Here is a 17,786-nt window from a genome sequence, read left to right as displayed (position 1 = left end):
GCTGCATTGTCACACAAGGGCTGTCAGCCAGAAAGGACTGACATGCCAGGCTAAATGAGATTTGAATCTTAGTCTATACTCTCTCTTTTATGCCAATTCAAGGCTCAGCAAAAAAGAGAAAAAAAATTCTGAGAGAAATAACTCAAGCATTTTTCTTCATTCAAAAAAAGTTAGACCCAGGTAGGATTCAACAGCACTACACTGTGCAGCATGATTAAAAGAAGGAAGACAAGTCACAAAAACTGAATTAATGTAAACCGGTGATTTCCCAGCCAGGATACTGTGGCACCCAGGGGTGCCCTTCAAAAGTACCATGGGGTGCCATGCACTGTTAGGTGTGCAAACATGATTCACAAGATAAACCCAGGGATTTTTAATAGGAATTTGTTAAACACATTCTCTTCTGATCTACTGTGACCCTGCCAAGTTCTTTACAGCAGAAAAAACACTCTATTATTTTTCTGTAGTCAAAAATGAGTGAAGCCTAAGGACTGGAATCTAGTAGAGTACTTGAGAACCATTGACCTAAGCTCATTTAATATCATTCACGAGATTCAAGAAGATTTAAACATGAAGCAGCAAGATACCGGAGCATCATCCCTCGCGTGCTGACACTTCTCTAGTATTAGCAGTTTCTCATATGCTGCATCTCGGGGAATGTTACATAATCTACCCAGCAAACTCTTTCTGATGAAATCATGTTTAGCTAACGGAGGATAACAGACATAACCGGGAGTGCTGCTTCCAATGATTACTGAACACATATGTGTATTTAGGGCTCAGTTTGACAGAGGGAAGAAAAGGAAAGCTAACTTGTATGCTGCGCAGATCTATGCAAGGTCATAGAGGACTTCTATACTGCAGAAATTATATATATCATTAAGCAGGCAGACTGAATTCAAACACAGCAGGTATCTGCACAGAACTGTTGGGAATAAAAAGATCATTCTGCATCTGCTCTGTGCCCGATTTAGCCAGGTTTGTTCCAAGATGCTCGGTTTCTGACTTGTGTCAACAGATTTTTAAATTCAGAAGCTGGGAGGTTACACAGTCAGATGATATATATAAATTCATCTTATTATTTGAAATATTTCAAGAAGAAACAATAAAATACAGGCTTACTACCCCATGAAAGGAATCCCAGGGTTTGAGGAGCCTAGTACAACAGACTGGGCATGCCCGGCGCCACAATGTTCAACTTTTCCTCCTCTTACTTGCTAGCACAATTTGAACCAGGTCAGTCTGTTCTCCTTGAAAGCTGCCTCCTGCTTACAGCTCCACATCTACAGAGAAATAATACTAATCGCAACATGACTTATGACATCACTGCCTCTATGACATCACGTGCGTGTCACACTCTGGAATCTTTCAGCAGCTGCCTGTCACCTGCCGCAAAGTACCCGAGACGCCCCGATGTGGAGCCCAGCCGGGAATCCATTCCCGTGAGGACTGGCGTTAAAGACGAAACCTTTAGCTTTAACAACCACAACATCATTTCTGCCGGTCTTCAGAGGGAGGCTCCCGTCGACTCGCCTTCCCCGCGCTGGTCCTTTGTGCGACACAAGAGGCGCAGGCCTGAATCCACTCCTGCCCGAAACAGTTTCTCCCTCTTTCTCTCTCTCATGATACCAGGCCGCCAACCACAGCAATGACTGATGACCACCCCGAAACAATCCAATTCTTCAGGCAGCGCCTGCTAAGGAAAAGCCTCCCTCCTCCTGCCACCTCCGCAGCCCCTGTCCCTCGAGCACCGCACGGTTGAAGGAGGGTGCGCACAGCATGGCACGTCACGTCTGCAGACCCGGTGGCCTGGCCGGGGCCAGGGTCGCTATAACTTGCGGCTGCGGGGCCGAGGGGGGGAAAGGCCACGAGGGTACAACCCACGCCCAGGGCCCAGGGCGCCGGCACCCACGTGCGGGACAGCTATGCCAGGGGCCTGCGGGGTGGGGGGAGCCCGCGGCTCCTCTCTCTGCCCCCGCCGGGGACCACCCCGGGGGGCAGGATCCCGCCCGCCCCCCCACCCGCGCCCGCGCTCGCGCTCACCCGGCTCCGCTCCGGCCCCTGCAGCACTGGCGGCAGCGGCGCTGCCTCTCCGCGCCTTAAAGGCAGGGCGGCGAGACCTCCCCCGCCGACAGAAAACGCTGCGGCGCATCGCCGCCCCGCCCGCGCCGCAGAGCCCGCCCGGGTGTGGCTCCCTTCACCCGCCTCCGGCGGGGGGCGGCACTTTCCCTTCCACAACTTGACATTTTGGAAGAGGGTATGATGTATGATAAGACCCAGCTCCACTTCTTCAATGGACAAGGGAGAACCTACAACCAACTCTCGTCAGCGGCTCAGTTGCCTTCCACGAGAACCGGGAAGGCTCAATGCCCCTGCTATTTTTCTAGGTGAAAAACAGGTACCGAAAAGGGGCACAAACCCAACTCGTACAAATCCTTTGCAGGTCCCCTTTACTCTGACCACTGCTCTTAAATCTCACACATTACCAATATTTGCCTTAAATCTGTGGTTTAAAAGATATAACTCCCACCTATCTAGGTGATAATGGTTGTTGTAAAGATGTGCCATTCGGTTTTAAAGCCTTTTTTAAAACAATGCTTATCATTAAAAAGAAAAGAATACCCCTCTTCTGTTAACTTGGAAGACAATTAATTAACTCTATGTCCAGAGTAGCTGTAACATTGATTAATGATGCTCTTTTGCTATTGATAGCATTTTACACAAGACGCTCATGTTGGTGTTAAGCAGAAACAGCCACGACCGTTTCAGTTCCACATGACAAGCATACAAATCAGACTGTCCCAAAGAGAAATGCAAAGCTAGCAATACAAAAAGGACACTTGCAAGCTTAAAACAGGATTTCCTGCATTTAAAGGACCCCTCTTCACTCCCTTTTAATATTAAGCATGTAGGGAAGCATCCAGACGAGCATGGACGTGTGGTATACGGCACTGCAGACCCATCTGCAGTGCTACAGACCCCACATGCAAGCATTTCCCACACTCCCACTTTGCAGCTTGTGGGGTTTTTTGATCCGGGGAAATCCCAGGGTCAAAAAGACCCAAGCCAAAAAAAAGCAGGGCAGTACACATGGCAGCACTATGTGTCACCCAAGACCAGAGCCTGGCCAGCTGGAGCCACACACTGGCTGCCAGCCAGGCTCCCTGCTGCAGGTGCGCTGTGGCTGCATCTCCCAGGGCCCCTAGGACAAGGGCTGGATTAATGCATAGGCAAACTAGGCACATACCTAGGTCCCTACATGTAGAAGGGGCCCAGTTATGCTTATTTTATGTACTATAATTATTGAGTGAAAAAAAGTAGGGGCCCACAAGTTAGGTTGTCTAGGGCCCACTAAAGGGTTAATCCAGCCCTGCCCAGGACCGGGGTGGATAAGGCTGCTGGGAACAACATAACTGGTGGCCCCAACCTCCCCTACCCCACCCGGCATAACCTGCCACACACCAGAGCGCACACAGCACGGGCTTTCCTTGGGGACAAGTAACAGCAGCACAAGGTATAGCGCTGCTTTTTGTCCCCAGGCAAACATATTCCCACTCCTCTGGAGGTACCCACAGGGGTTTATTCGAGCCTTTTGCTACATTCTCTGCTTTGGGCCTGTGCAGAGTTTCCCAACTAAGCCAGGATATTTGGGTTTCACAATCCCTTCAAGAACGTCTGAGGTTATGTGCAGCTGCACCCTTTAGAGAACCATAGCATCTGCTCCCCTCTTATTATATAAAGCAACAAGAAGCTTTTCAACACTAATTTCCCTGGGTAGTCTTGATTCTGCCTCATCTTCAAAATCAGATACTAAATCCCTTTGCTTTGCTCTTCTTAATTCTGTTTAACATGCTTTCCCTCCCACAGGGCTTTAAATCAATCCATTTTGGATGGAATTTACCCTTAAAAACTTGCAATTGTTCCTCCATATTAAAAAGTTGCTAATGTTGCAATTAATAGCTTAAAAAGGAGTAAAAGGTAATCAAGGAAAATACAGACCAGGGAGGTTTACCTAACTCTCTTATGCTTGTTTTTGTCAATTTGTTAATGTGTGTGTAGCAGCCTTTGAACCTGGCTGTTGCATATTCATTTATTATGTAATATTATCTTACAAGTATTTCTATAACTTCAGTACCTGGCAAATACGTGGTGAAATTAATCCAATACCAAACAAGTTCAGGCCATCAGTAAGTGTGACTTCGCTGGATCAAATGGCTTTTCTGTTGTAAGAAAAACTGTGTTCCTTGAGCCTCCTGGGACCTTCTGAAGAAGGGAAATAGCTGATAAAGAGTGTTCTGGGGCAGAGTGCATTTGGGTTTTCTGAGAACTTCTGATAAGGTCCCTTATAAAAGATGTATTTGCAAGAAGATAAGGGAGTACTGAAGTACAAGGAAGAGTGTTACAATCTAGTTAGACACAATCCCTATGCGGACATTACTTGGTTTTGTTTGAACAGATTCAGTGTCAATTTTAAATAAATTGAGATAAAGCTGGATACATTGAAATCAGGGTTTGCACTAGTTTTAACTCAGTCAGTTTTCATGTAGACAAAGCTTAAATGATACCAAAATGGGGCCTGCTTATTCTGAAATAAATAAGATTTGGACCAAAACAATTAAAGGTGAGAATTATAAGTAAACAAGCTATTTTGTCCTAGTTGTCATGGCCTTAGCAACAGAGACTCAGTGAGGGAGTCAATGAATCAATATTCCTCTGAATGGAAAGAGGTTGATAGTGGAGGGCTTCAGGGTCTGTATTGAGACATCATGTGACTAAAGCATAAGCAGCTACACCAAAGCTTATCCTCCACAACACGCAGGGTTTGCAACAGCACAGCTGTAACTGTAGCTGGTCATTGATTGCTAGGACCAGAGCAAAATCTCAAGTAAAAAACAAGAAGAATGCTGTATTTACTTGAATCTAAGATGAGGGTCGCACCCCCCCAATCAGCATGGGGGGAAAGCCCCTTGTCTTAGATTCATGTACAAAGTGGAGTGGGGGGCAGATGGCTGCTGCAGCTTTGACTGGCTATGAGCCCAGGTTGGGGCCAGAGTCAGACTCACCCATAGCAGCCCTCTTCTCTCCCCCTTGCTGCTTGCCCTCTGCAGCTTCTGCCCCCACCCTGTTCCCCTCCTCCCTTAAGTTACTGTCAGGCACAGCCCAGCTTGACTGGGGCTGGATTCTCTCCAGGGCACAGAGCGCATGGCAACTCCATTCCCTGCCTGGCCAGTCAGTAGTGCCAACACTGCTGCATGGCCAGCAAAGACTGCTCTTCCATGTGCCGTGTTCCCAGGAGAGAACAGGGCAGTGTCTGACAGTAAATGGGGTGGATGACAGAGGCAGAGACTGGGGAATGGGGTGGAGGGAGGAAGAGGCAGAGGCTGCCAGGAGCTGGGGGTAAGAGTGTTGGGGGGGGCGGGGTAGGATGGCTGCAGGGAGAAGTCGGGACAGAGGGCAAGGGGGCCCCCACCTACTGCTTTCCCTGTTTTGGTAGTCAGGCTGAGGGGATGAATTCAAGACAATCCTCTGATACTTAGGTTCTATATCTGGAGAGTTATAACAACTTTTAAATTGTCCATATATATAATCTCATTATTATGGGGGCTGTCTTGAATTCAGGGACATCTTAGATTCAAGTAAATATGACACTTACACAGTTTGCCTCTCCCTGTGGCTGACATGCCCCTACCCCAAAGCAATCCCCAGCTGCCAGGACAGTGAAGCCTTGGAGTCAGCAAAAGTAGATATAATTACAACAGCTCTGAAGCAGGTCTTCACTTATGCTAAGGGCCCTGAACCTGCATAGAACAGCCCTGAGCCTGGGTAAAGAAAGTTGGCTTATTTTCTGATTACATCAGCAAAGAGCTGCCAGAAGACAGGCCAAGAGGCAAAACTGGCTAAAAGGTGAGTTTATCCATGGGTGGAAGTTTTATGAGTCATCAGCATAAAGATAGTATGATAAAAGCGCACAAGATAAGTTGCAGAGGGAGATGAGAAAGGAAAGGCCAGGAATTGAAGGAGTGAGGAGATAGGAGCCCGTTAACTGAGAATCTTCTAAGGCAGCATTTCTCAACCCATGGGCCATGACCCAAAAGTGGGTGACAAGAATATTTCAAAGGGTCATGAGCTGCAGTAGGGCAGAGGGGTGGCAGGAGGAGATGCTGCTCAGGGGTGTGAGAGGAACCATGACCAGGCTGCCCGGTGTGGTGCAGCAGCCCTGGCACAGGGCAGAGGGGGTGTGCCACAGGCCTCTCTCTTCTCCTCCTCCCTCTAGCCACTGCTGGAGCCGGACTCACTCCATTGCCGCCTGCATGAGCTAGAGCTGCTACAGACACTACACTCTGGTCCGAGTGGGATGGGGGCAGCTGGGTGCCCCTCTGGTGGGGGCTTGCAGTTCGGGAGTGAGGGACACGAGGATGGCCCAGGGAGGCAGGGGACTGGGGGTTGGGCACCAGCAGGGACAGGGAGGTGTGGGTCAGGACAGGCCATGGATCTTTGCAAATGGGTCCCTGTCAGAAAAAGGGCGAGAACCACTGTTCTAAGGGACAATTAACAGCTGCTCTTACCATGCACTCCAAAAGAGGCATCAAGAGCAGATGGAGAGTGCGAAGCTGTGTTGCTGTGACCATTGGGTTCTCTGGCAGAAGAATGACCATCTGCAGAAGCTGGGAAGGACTACTTGGACCCTTCCAGCTGCTAAATAGACAGCACCCAAGGGGCATGGTGACTGAGGCACCTCTAGTGTTTTAAAGCTTTGGAAGGATTATAACTGGGGCTCAGAAACATTTCCATCTATACATCTCTAGTCTGCACCAAAGTACTTAAATGACCCCAATTCCTGAAGTATCCAAGTAGTTAATGATATTTAATGTAAACCTCATGAGAATACTTCTGTCAGAGATTTTACAGATGGGAAATTGAAGCACTGAGAGGCAAGGTGACATGCCAGGTTCTCATAGACAGCCTGTGGCAAAATGAGGACTCAAACACAGGTCTTCCAAATACCCCAACAGCACCCTAATTACTGCATCATCCTTTCCTTTACATACAGGGGCAGCAGTCACACCTTTGAGCACTGAGTTTCAGTTATTTCCATGGCCATCACGGGTGTTGTTAAGACACCCTTTAGTCTAAAGATTAGTATTCCTCTGTTATGTGAAGAAATATTTCTGATAAATTCAAATAGTCTATTAGTAGCCTAGCAACAGTCAGATATAGGCCTGTGTTCACTGTCCTATAGTTCCAGCTAAACCCCCTGCTGTGCCTATAATCAACCCTAAGTATTTGACAAGCAGGAGGATGGATCATCAAAACCTACCCAGGCAAGAGGATATTTGTTAAGGGACTGCAACAAAAATCTGTGTTTGTGACTTAGGAAAGATCTAGGGAATCTGTTAATAATACCAGTAGTAAACTACTGCACTTAGGAAATGAAAATTGAGACCAGAATTGTAATACTTACTTTTGGCTGCTTGTGTAAACAGATTTCTGAATATCTCCATTTGTCTCTTCATTTGCACTTTACTGTTACTCAGCCTATGACATCTAGTGCAGATGGATACCATAGACTGCCATTTTACTCCATATGAATTAATTTTTGTAATCAAATTGCCTCCTATCACTTCATTAAACTCCATATTCCTAATCCTAGTGGTGGTGTCAGAATTTAGGCTGAATATTAACCCTGTAACGTGACCCAAGCCCAGTAGGGGGGAGGTGACCTAATTGAGCAAGTACGTATTCTTAATCTGAATAGCAGCACGGTTCAAGTTTACAGAATCAGAAATAACCATCCAACGTATCCAAGAAACAAGCCTGTGAGCTTAATCCACAAAGTGGAAGAACACTGAATATTTCTCCTACCTCAGAAGACATCGTTCGCAGAAGGCTGACATTGATGAAGAAATCAAACATTGCCTTAAATGTGCAAGTGCAGTCTTCAGATGCCTGAGGAAATGTATGTTCAAAGGTCGTGACATCAGATCCAAAACCAAGCTCATAGTTTATCAACCAGTTGTGATTCCCCACCTTACTGTATGGAGCTGAGACATGGACAACATAGAGGAAACATCTCAAGTCATTGAAGAAGTACCATCAACACTGCCTGCAGAAGATCCTTCAGATCAAGGGGGGAGACAGACACACCAACATTAATATCCTCTTGCAAGAAAACACCACAAGCATCAAGGTGATGCTCATTCGACATCAATGACACTGGGCCAGCCACATCATCCAGATGTCCAACTCCAGACTGTCAAAGCAAGTTTTATTCTCCCAGCTCAGTCGAGGCATACACTCAAGAGGAGGGTAAAGAAAGCACTTCAAGGACGTCTTCAAGGCCAACTTGAAAAAAATGCAACATCAACATTAAATCATGAGAGACTGTCACCCAGAACCACCCCAAATGGAGAAAGAGTCTACTGCAAAGATCTCAGTACTTTGTAACCTTACAATGACAGCAGGAGACAGAAAAGCAGGAGCAGCAAAAACTGCATGTCGTGGACCAAATCAAGAGTCTGGAGGCACCAATCCTGCATGGAAACATGGGCCCAAGTTCCAGCAGCGTGTGTCAATCCCAGATTAGCCTCATGAGCTATCTTTAGACCCACAGATAGGACAATCATGAAAGACAATCGACGTCTGTGAGGGATTGCCTAAGTGGTTTCAACTTGTATTCAGTACCGCATAGTTATGGAAAACTAAAGTTTTGATTGCACTCAGAATACCACATTTTCACTAAATAAAAGCCTCTATAGCATTTTGCACTGATGGCACAGAAAGCCTCTGAAAATGTAGCTTTGCATTTAAAATAGAGGAATCACTGCAAATATAGCAGGCAAACGTGTGTCTAGTCTGTAAACCAAAGATTCTTCTTACAATGCTTCATCTCCATCTATTTCTACTCAGACCAGTATCAGTGCAGCTTGGTCTTGAGTACTTTGAACTACTATGAAAAATCTCAATGGGACTATGAGTAAAACACAGCCCTATGAATAAAGCCACTTGTCATAATTTTAAATTACCCTTACTTTTACTCTTCATCAGGCAGAAAGGGTCCAGTATCCAATCAGAAAACATAAAGACTAACACTGTTTCTAGCTTCTAAAACAAGAAAATTAATTTTATACAATTAGCCAAGACATATTCACATATGAGGAATTGGGAATAGTACTTGCTTAATTCTATTAATCAGCACTTTAATGCATATATTAAACTAGCATATGCAAGTTTAAACTAGCATAATGCGTATATTAAAACTAGCTGTACAAAATAGTTTGCAATGCTTAGTCATTTACTATCTTAAAATTTTACCATGCAAATATAAATTACATCTTTTTTAAATTACATCTTTGACTACTAGGACGTACCACATACTACTAAAATTATAACTTCAGTCACTGTGACATATTTAAACAGTGCTTTGAAGTTACTAATCCATAATTTTCACAGGTCTGAAGGCTTCAGAATTTTTGTTTTCTTCTCAGATTATCCTTGCCCTCTTCTAAAAATACTGCTAGGTGACCTCTTTCAGGAGACAGGTTGAAAATGTGATGATGTGATATTCTTGAAATACATTGGAAATCAGGCTTTTGAATTTTAAATCTGCTATTTTTTACTGCCATTTATGAAGAGGTTTAAAAACAGTTAATCTAAAGAGAGAAAACTAGTAGTAATTTTTTCAAAATAAGACAAGGGCATTTTAGAATATTGGTAAATAAATACAGTAAAAATGTCAATCAAAGTAAAATAAGGCTCTGTTGATTCAAAGAGAAGATAATTGTCTTGCACACTGAATAATCTGATCATCTATCACTAAATTTAGAAATGAAACTGTGTGCGGTTCCTATTAAATTAGCCTGCAAATAAAACTTGCTGACCATACAAACATTTTGATCTACAGATATGTTTTTAAAACTAGCTGTACAAAATAGTTTGCAATGCTTAGTCATTTACCATTAAAATTAAAATTTTACCATGCAAATATAAAAATAAACCACAAAATGTGATAAAAGTCAGTAGAAGTGCTCAGAGGAGTTCAATCCTTAGTAAATCCAAGGGAAGTAAATGTACCTTTATAACGACATCTATGATTTTGAATACAGCTCTTTTTGCTTCTTCAAAAGACCTCATATTGCAGGAACAGATTTTTATGCTTAGAGTTGCATTACAAAAGAAGAGCAATACAGAGATGCCCAACATCTTCAAGGCCTTGGGCAAAAGTGAACGGCTGCAATCAGTCTGTGCATGAGCGACTGGTGCCTACCAAGTCTAGCAGGAGCCAGTGATGGGAGGTGGGAAGCCAATTTTAGGGGGGGCACAAGTTCTCTCCATGCCCCCCTACCAGCCAGAGTGCTTGCTGTCAGGGGGGGCACCAGCACTCTCAGGGGGGCACATGCCCCCCTGCACCCCACCTACATGTGACCTATGAGTCTGTGCATATGTATGAACTCTTCCAGTCTCAGCTTTGGCAGCAGTTTAAATCAAGCTAGCTCTAGGCTAGGGACAGACATTCAAAAACTCTGAGCCTGAATTGATTCAATCTTTTCAGGTTAGTCTGACCTGACTAGGCTAAATCAGTTTTGTAACTGGACAGACATCTCAGAAATGCAGGCACATGCCCGCAGTGACTCAGTCTAGAAGCTGGGGGGTGCTGGAGCATCCCATCCTTCCTTCAATAGCATGGAGCTGAGGGGAACGTGGCCAGGCTCTGGCAGGATGCTGTGACTAGCCCAGCAGGGAACCGATAACAGTGTTTATCACACAATTAAGGCAACAACAGAAGGACATTACCAGCTACTTGTTGATTCTGCCTGTTGATTCTATCTGTTGATTCAGCACAGCCCGTAGCCAGCATTTGGTCTACTAGCTAATACACAGACACCTCCACAGCAAGGCACAGGGGAGGGGGGAATTCCTGTTTAGCAGGGAGTGGTAAGGGGGAGAGGGGAAGCAGCCTGCAGTCTCTGAAGCTCTGGCCAGGGAGCAGAGGGAAGGGGCCAGCCCTGCTGTGGAACAGAGAGCCCTGCCTAGCCCAAAGAGCGTGCCAGGATGCTGGGGCTGTCTGGTTTATCTTAAACCAGCAAGAGGTCTGCAACAGACATTACATAAACCAGTTTGAGCCAAATCAGTTCAGTCTGATACTACATTGTAACTTGCCGTGCCCCTCCAGAGCTCCCCACTTAGGCTTTTCTAGCCGCCCTGAGCCAACTGCAGTCCTGCGGACCGACAGTTTGCCCCAACACCAGTTACCTAGACCACCAAAGCTTCTCTCCTGCCACATCTTTGATGGAAATTTTAATCTTTGGGGTTGCTGTTACTCTCAGCTCAGTGGTGTCTTGCTAAGGTCACTTGTTAGCACAAGGAACTCAGGGCTCCATCTCCTCTACACTCCACCTAATGCCAACCTGTTGTTACTCTGATGTTGCATGGACGCAGTGTTACCACTCTCATTCTGTCCTGTAGGTCTGGTGTTGTCCTCTCAGCCCTGTCCACTGTAGGGCTTCCAGGTCTCCTCTTCTGGTATAAACCTTCGATAATAGTCGGCCAAACCCAGAAAAGAGCATGTTTGTTTGTTTGTTTGTTTGTGAAGGTTTATATTTCTCTATGGTCTCTACTTTGCTCACCAGTGGGCGTATGGGCCCCTGTCCCACACAAAACCCAAGGTAGTTGCTCTCATGCATTCCCAATGCACACTTGTTAGGGTTCGTGGTCATCTTAAACTGGCGTAGTTTTTGTAATACTGTTCCACGTGTTGCTGATGTTCCAGCCATGACTGAGAATAAATTACAAGATTGTCAATGCATGCCGCTGTGTACCTTGTATGTGGCTCTAGGATGTTATCTATCAGCCTTTGAAAGGAGGCTGCCATGTCGTGGAGGCCAAATGGCATCTGTGTGAATTCAAACAGTCCCCATGGCATACCGAAAGCTGTTTTTTGTTGGTTTTTCCTTGCCATGGGGATCTGCCAGAGTAGAGATATACTTTGCCTGACCTATCCGTTCCAGTAGCTCTTCTACATGTGGCATGGGGAATGCGTTGAAATGTGCCACTGTGTTGAGCCCCCTACAAATCTTTAGTTACCTGTGGATTTTAGTACAGTCACCATGGGGCTTCTCCAGAGGCTTTGTGATGGTACTATCACCCCTTGTCTAAGCATTTTCTGTATTTCCTCATATACCTGCATTTGCAGGTGGTGGGGAACTGGTTTCCACTTTTCACCCCTTTTGGCGTATTTATTTTGTGCATCGCACCCCTAGCCTTTCTGGGTACCTTGCTGAATACATCACTGAATTTGTCAATGATCCACCTCAGCTCCTTTTGCTGTTCATTGGTGAGGCTGTCTGCTATCTGTATCCTACCCCTTTGTGTGCTTCCTCCTACCTTGGGGCCTAGCTCTTTGCTTATCTTTTCAGGACTCAACAGCCATTCCTCTGGCTCCCTCCAGGCCTTCAATAGATTTACATGGTAGATCTGGTGTTCCCTTAGGTGCCCTTGGTGGTATACTTCATAATCTATGGGTCCAGCTCTCCTTGTTATATAAAAAGGCCTTTGCCATTTGGTTAATAATTTATTTGCAGAAGAAGGAAACAAAACCAACACTTTATCCCTGGGCTGAAACTCCCTCTCTTGTGCCTTTTGATCATAACTGGTTTTCTGCCATTGCTGTGCCCTCTCCATACTCACCTGTGCTAACCACTGGGCTTCCTTAAGGCATTCCATCATGTCCTGCCTATATTGTTGAGCCCCAACTTGTTTGTGCCCTGGCCTTTTCCACTCTTCCCTGGCTGCTTGCAATAGGTTTTGGGGCTTGTGGCTGAATATCAATTTAAAAGGTCTGAACTGGGTGGATGCCTGAGGTGCCTCTCTCAGAGAAAACATTTGTTGCACAAAAAACAGGTCCCATTTCCTGGGCTCTTTCTGCATGCTTCATCACAATAAGCATTTAATTGTGCCATTTAGGCACTCCACCAAGCTATTTGTCTGGGGTGGTAAACTGATGATTGAAGATGCTTAACGCCCAGCATGTGACATATGGCCTTTAACACCCCTGACAAAATTTTTTACCCTGGTCAGTAATGATTTCCCTGGGTACTTCGAAATAGGAAATCCATTTTAACAATTCTTCCACGATCCAAGACATGGTGGCTGTTCAGAGTGGTATTACCTCCAGGTATCGTGTGGCATAATCAATTAAGATGAGTATGTACTGGTGCCCAGCACTACTTTTGGTGAATGGACCCACAACATCAAGGGCAACTCGGTCAAATGGAGTGTTAACGATAGGCATTACCTGTAAGGGTGCCCTCTGTGGCCGTCTTTCCTCCACCAACTGACACTCTGCACAGGACCCACACCAGCATGCTACTTCTCACATGCCTGCCCAAAAGAACCATCGTTTGATTTTGCCTAGCGTTTTCTGTCTTCTGAAGTGTCTGCCTATGGGTGTTCCATGGGCCATGTCCCACACCGTCCTTCAGAATGCTTAGGGCACCAATAATTGTCAGACATGCTCACACCCTTCTGATTGCTTTATCTGGTTTATCTGATTGCTTTATAACCCATCCCAAATCTTGAAATGTGGTCACTTACTTGTAGCTCCGGTCTCACAACTTGTCCTTTGACGCTGGCAACTTCATCTTCTCGGATCCTCGTGAACTCTTCTTCTTCATCTTGCACGATCTTGAAGCGTGAACCTGTTGGGCCCACTCCCAAGCTAATAAACGGTTCTTCCTCAGAGGAGCTAGGCTCTTCTTCCTCTGCTATCCAGCCTTCTACTTGGGGCCATCCCTTCCTTTCCAATTCTGCCTGTTTTACTTTGTTTAGGACATTGTATAATGGGGACCAATCTCTCCCCACGGTCATTTTCCCATCGAGCTCTGGGGTGAATCCCACCTTATCTGGCCTGCTCTTTTGGCTATTCTAGCCCTCATGTATCCTCTCCAATACCTTTCAGCCCTACCATGGATGCACCTCATCCTGGCTTGCACCACGTTATGGCGTTTTCTGGTATTATGCCAGATCATATGAGCATCTGCAAACAGCCTGTATTGAGTGTGGCCCATAAAGCCCATCCCACTATCCATGCTGTAACCTTGGGGTGGTCCCACAGCATAACCTCATTCCCCTCGCCGAAGCTACAGTCCATCTCTTCCAGGGGTTTTCTATTATCTCACCTTTCCCAGGGCCCTGTTGTGCCACCTGCTGGTCTCCAACAGTCATGTGGTCCTTGAGGACACTCTCTAGCCACACGTCCAGTATGCCCACAAGGTGGCATAATACTTTCTTCCCTGCCTGTCTTGAAGGGCCTCGATGACATTCCTCCTCCCTACGTACTGTCTCCTCTCATTTTTATAAGACTTTTCCTTCACCGTCTCTACATCTGATGCAGCATAAGCTTTGGCAATTCTCTGGGCCTCTTCAGCCGACTTAGGCAGATGTCGTCTTACCCATAATTGCATCCCTCCCTCTAGGTCTTGGATAAACTGTTCTAACAGTATTTGGTCTGCAAGCGCCTCCCTGCCTACCATGGCTGAGGGCACCCATCTGTCTAACAGATCTCTTAATAGCTGCATCAAGATCTGGGGTTTCTTATCATCTTTCTCTTTTTTAGCACTAAGGAGTCTCCTGTAGTGCTCTGGGGTTAATTTGAACCAATGTAGAATTGCCTGCTTGACTGTCATAGTCATATGCTTCATCCCTGGGGAGCACCCTATATGCTGCTTGGGCCTTTCCAATCAGTAGTGACCCTAACTGCCCAGCCCATAGGAATCTATCCAATCCAGTTTGTATGGCGCTCACTTCAAAGGCCTCTATAAATGCTTCAGCACCATCTTTTGACATTTTATGCATTTTAAAAGGCAGACAAGTTATGCCTCAACCATTCATTTGCTGTAGGGCATGTTGCTGTTGGACCTTAAGTACTTTCATCACCACTTGTAGTATATGTCCTAACAGCTCTACTTGTGGTATCATGTTGACCTCCATTTCGGTATCAGCCTCCAGGGTTCCATTAGAGCTTATCCCCCTTATTCATGGCCAAATGCACCAATTTGTAATTTGCCGTGCCTGTCCAGAGGTCCGCGCTTAGGTTTTTCTAGCCGCCCTAAGCTAACTGTGGTCCTGTGGGCTGACAGTTTGCCTCCGACACCAGTTACCTAGACTACCAAAGCTTCTTGTCTGCCATGTCCTTGATGGAAGTTTTAATTTTGGGGGTTGCTGTTACTCCCAGCTCAGGTGTCTTGCTAAGGTCACTTGTCAGCCTGAGGATCTTGGGGCTCCACCTCCCTTATGCCCCACCTAGCGCCAGCCCATTGATACTTTGCTGTTTAGATGGATGCAGTGTTGTTACCAGTCATTGCTCTCGTTCTGTCCTGTAGGTCTGTTATTGTCCTGTCAGCCCTCTCCACTGTAGGGCTTCCAGGTCTCCTCTTCTGGTAAGTGTACTGACTTCGCTGTGTCTCCGGGCTCCTGTATTTTGTGGATGAAGACCCCAGAATCTGAGTGATTCTGCACAAAACTGCATTCCATTTTCTCATTGCATTTTAATTTCTCCCTCTCATCCCTGCCAATCACAGTTATTGCACTGTTGAACCAGAAATATTTCAACTGCAGCTAAAAATATAAAATAGAATTAACAATGACACATCAATAAAGAAAGATGCAGCAGGCTTTAAAATGTTCTCTGTTCCAAGGAACAGCAGCCAACTGAGCAGGCACAGCCTGTTCTATGAGCGGCAAGGTTCACATGTCTCCAACACGGTCAGCTTTCTGTTAATCTTGAGAGTGAGTGGAAGGTACTATATCTCTCTCAGGAATTGCAGCCAGTCTGTGACTGGATTTAGTGGCATGAGACATAGTTGTCTATGAGAGTTTGATACATAAGCATGAAGGGCAAAGACTTGTTCAGTATGGATGAATGACCAGGGTGAGGTATCACACCTTCCCCTCCTTTCTTCCCAGACCTGTTCACTCTGGTGCTCCCTGATTCTGCACTGCATCTATTACTCTCTCCTGCTCTCTTTACTTGACAGTAGGTTCACCACCAAAATCTAGATTCAGAGAGTCTGAGGTCTGAAGGGAACATGAGGTCATTTAATTTGACCACAAAACACACAGGGCAGAGAATTTTACCCAGCTACCGCTTTATTGAGCCGAATAACTTTCACAAATGTATCTCTGCTACAATGGCAATGATTTGAAGACATTAAAGGTATGTCTTCACAGCAAAGGTAACCCAAGCTCATTCTACTAATACCCAGATTAGCATGTGACAATAAAGTTGTAGCTTGTTCCAGCTAAAGACATAAGATCAAAGATATAACCCAGCACCATGGTCCCTGACAATGTCCTCTCCCAAAGTACAGCTTGTGCCTGGCCATCAGAAATTTACTTTTCTGAACTGGGAGGCACTGAGAACTTTACACAGGAGCCCAGGAAGTACAAACTCTGCTACAATACACTGCCAGGAACACAGAGTGACCTGGGGAAATGTACCACAAAGAACCATGGAAAACCCTGCTAGAAATCCAACTCAGTATATGGGCTGGCCTGGAGCATTTGCAGGTGCAGTACCATTAGGTACAGCAGCACTGTTTCGAAGGCACTTGGAGGTCATGCATGTTGTGTACACAAAGCAGATCTCTCTTCTTGGCTAAGGATCTTTCTGCCCATTTGCTTGTAAACTGTTTGTTCTTTTTACAATAAAACAAAAAGCCATTGAATCACATCCGCTTCATCAGGGAAACAAGTCCCTGTATCACCAGGAAGCAATCTGCTTTGTTGAGATCTCCTCTAACTTTCTAGAATGGAAAAAAGTCCAGACATATCCTATTTTTAAATTTAGTTGGTTCATTGTTTGTCAGCCATGAGAGTCAACCCTCACCTTTTCCCTGCATCAGGCATTTAAGAAGCAGAAAGAAATCCCTTTTAAAGTGCTAAGTTTGGAGAAAGCTGCATTGTGACAGTGTCTATTTATAGGTATATGCTGGCCATGATATGTTTCAGCATTGTTATGAAAAGCCAAGCATGGTTTCCCCAAGGAGCAGAGCTGATGAGAAATGCTTCCAGACCTCTACAGCTGCCCAGTAAGACTGGGGAGGCTGCTAGCAAACAGCATGGACAACATTTGTGTTAGAACACTGCTGGAATCTTGTTGACTTCAGTGCTGAAGAACTTGAACCCAGTGGGCTGCTTTAGACACCCTCACATGTGACAAGTGAGACATAAGGAACAAATGTTCATCACGACAAGCAATTGTAATACAGTTCTAACCCACAAACAAATCTTCCTCAGTGTCGGCACTGCCTAGAAATGTAAATCCCAATGAGATCCTGCCCTTTTGACCACTGATTTCCTGGTACAAAGGGCAGAGGGATGAAGAATATTTTTTCTGCTTCTCACATGTGGTTTCGTTATATAAGGGGTAAAGATCCATGCTGCAGTTTCTTCTTGCTGACCTCTTGCACAGCAACCATGTGGAAGGTTAGGGATTGTCTCTGTATTTACAGGCAGAAAAATAAATTATAGAACCTTTGCTAACACCATGACCCCTTCACCAAGCCAGGCAAAGTGGAAAGAAGTGATTCCGATTGATGGAGATAAAAGAAGGCACCTTAGGAAATCCTGTCTCTCGAAAGCAAGCCAGCCACTCCTCCACTTTCCCTATGGCTAAGTGACTGAGCCAAACCTTGGTAGGTTATGGAGACACATCTGCACTCGCTCTGCCTCTCAGGCACATCTTTCCCCAAGACAGAGCAGAAAGAGCGACTGTGCAGGAGGCACCTTGG

At 45.6% G+C, this 17,786-nt stretch overlaps 1 protein-coding gene across 1 annotated transcript in view; it reads right to left on the bottom strand.

Annotated features, from left to right (window-relative positions):
* Positions 1 to 2,157, bottom strand: part of ABHD6 (abhydrolase domain containing 6, acylglycerol lipase) — a 41,625-nt gene extending 39,468 nt beyond the window's left edge. The window contains exon 1 of the mRNA XM_090022465.1: positions 2,044 to 2,157. The gene's annotated coding sequence lies outside the window, so the exon portion shown is untranslated. The remainder of the gene's footprint in view (positions 1 to 2,043) is intronic.
* Between the last annotated feature and the right edge of the window lie 15,629 nt (positions 2,158 to 17,786).

Source organism: Crocodylus siamensis, chromosome 11, assembly GCF_052110815.1.
Source record: "Crocodylus siamensis isolate JL-2025a chromosome 11, ASM5211081v1, whole genome shotgun sequence".
Lineage (NCBI taxonomy): Eukaryota > Metazoa > Chordata > Crocodylia > Crocodylidae > Crocodylus > Crocodylus siamensis.
This window is presented reverse-complemented; position numbering and strand designations above follow the sequence as displayed.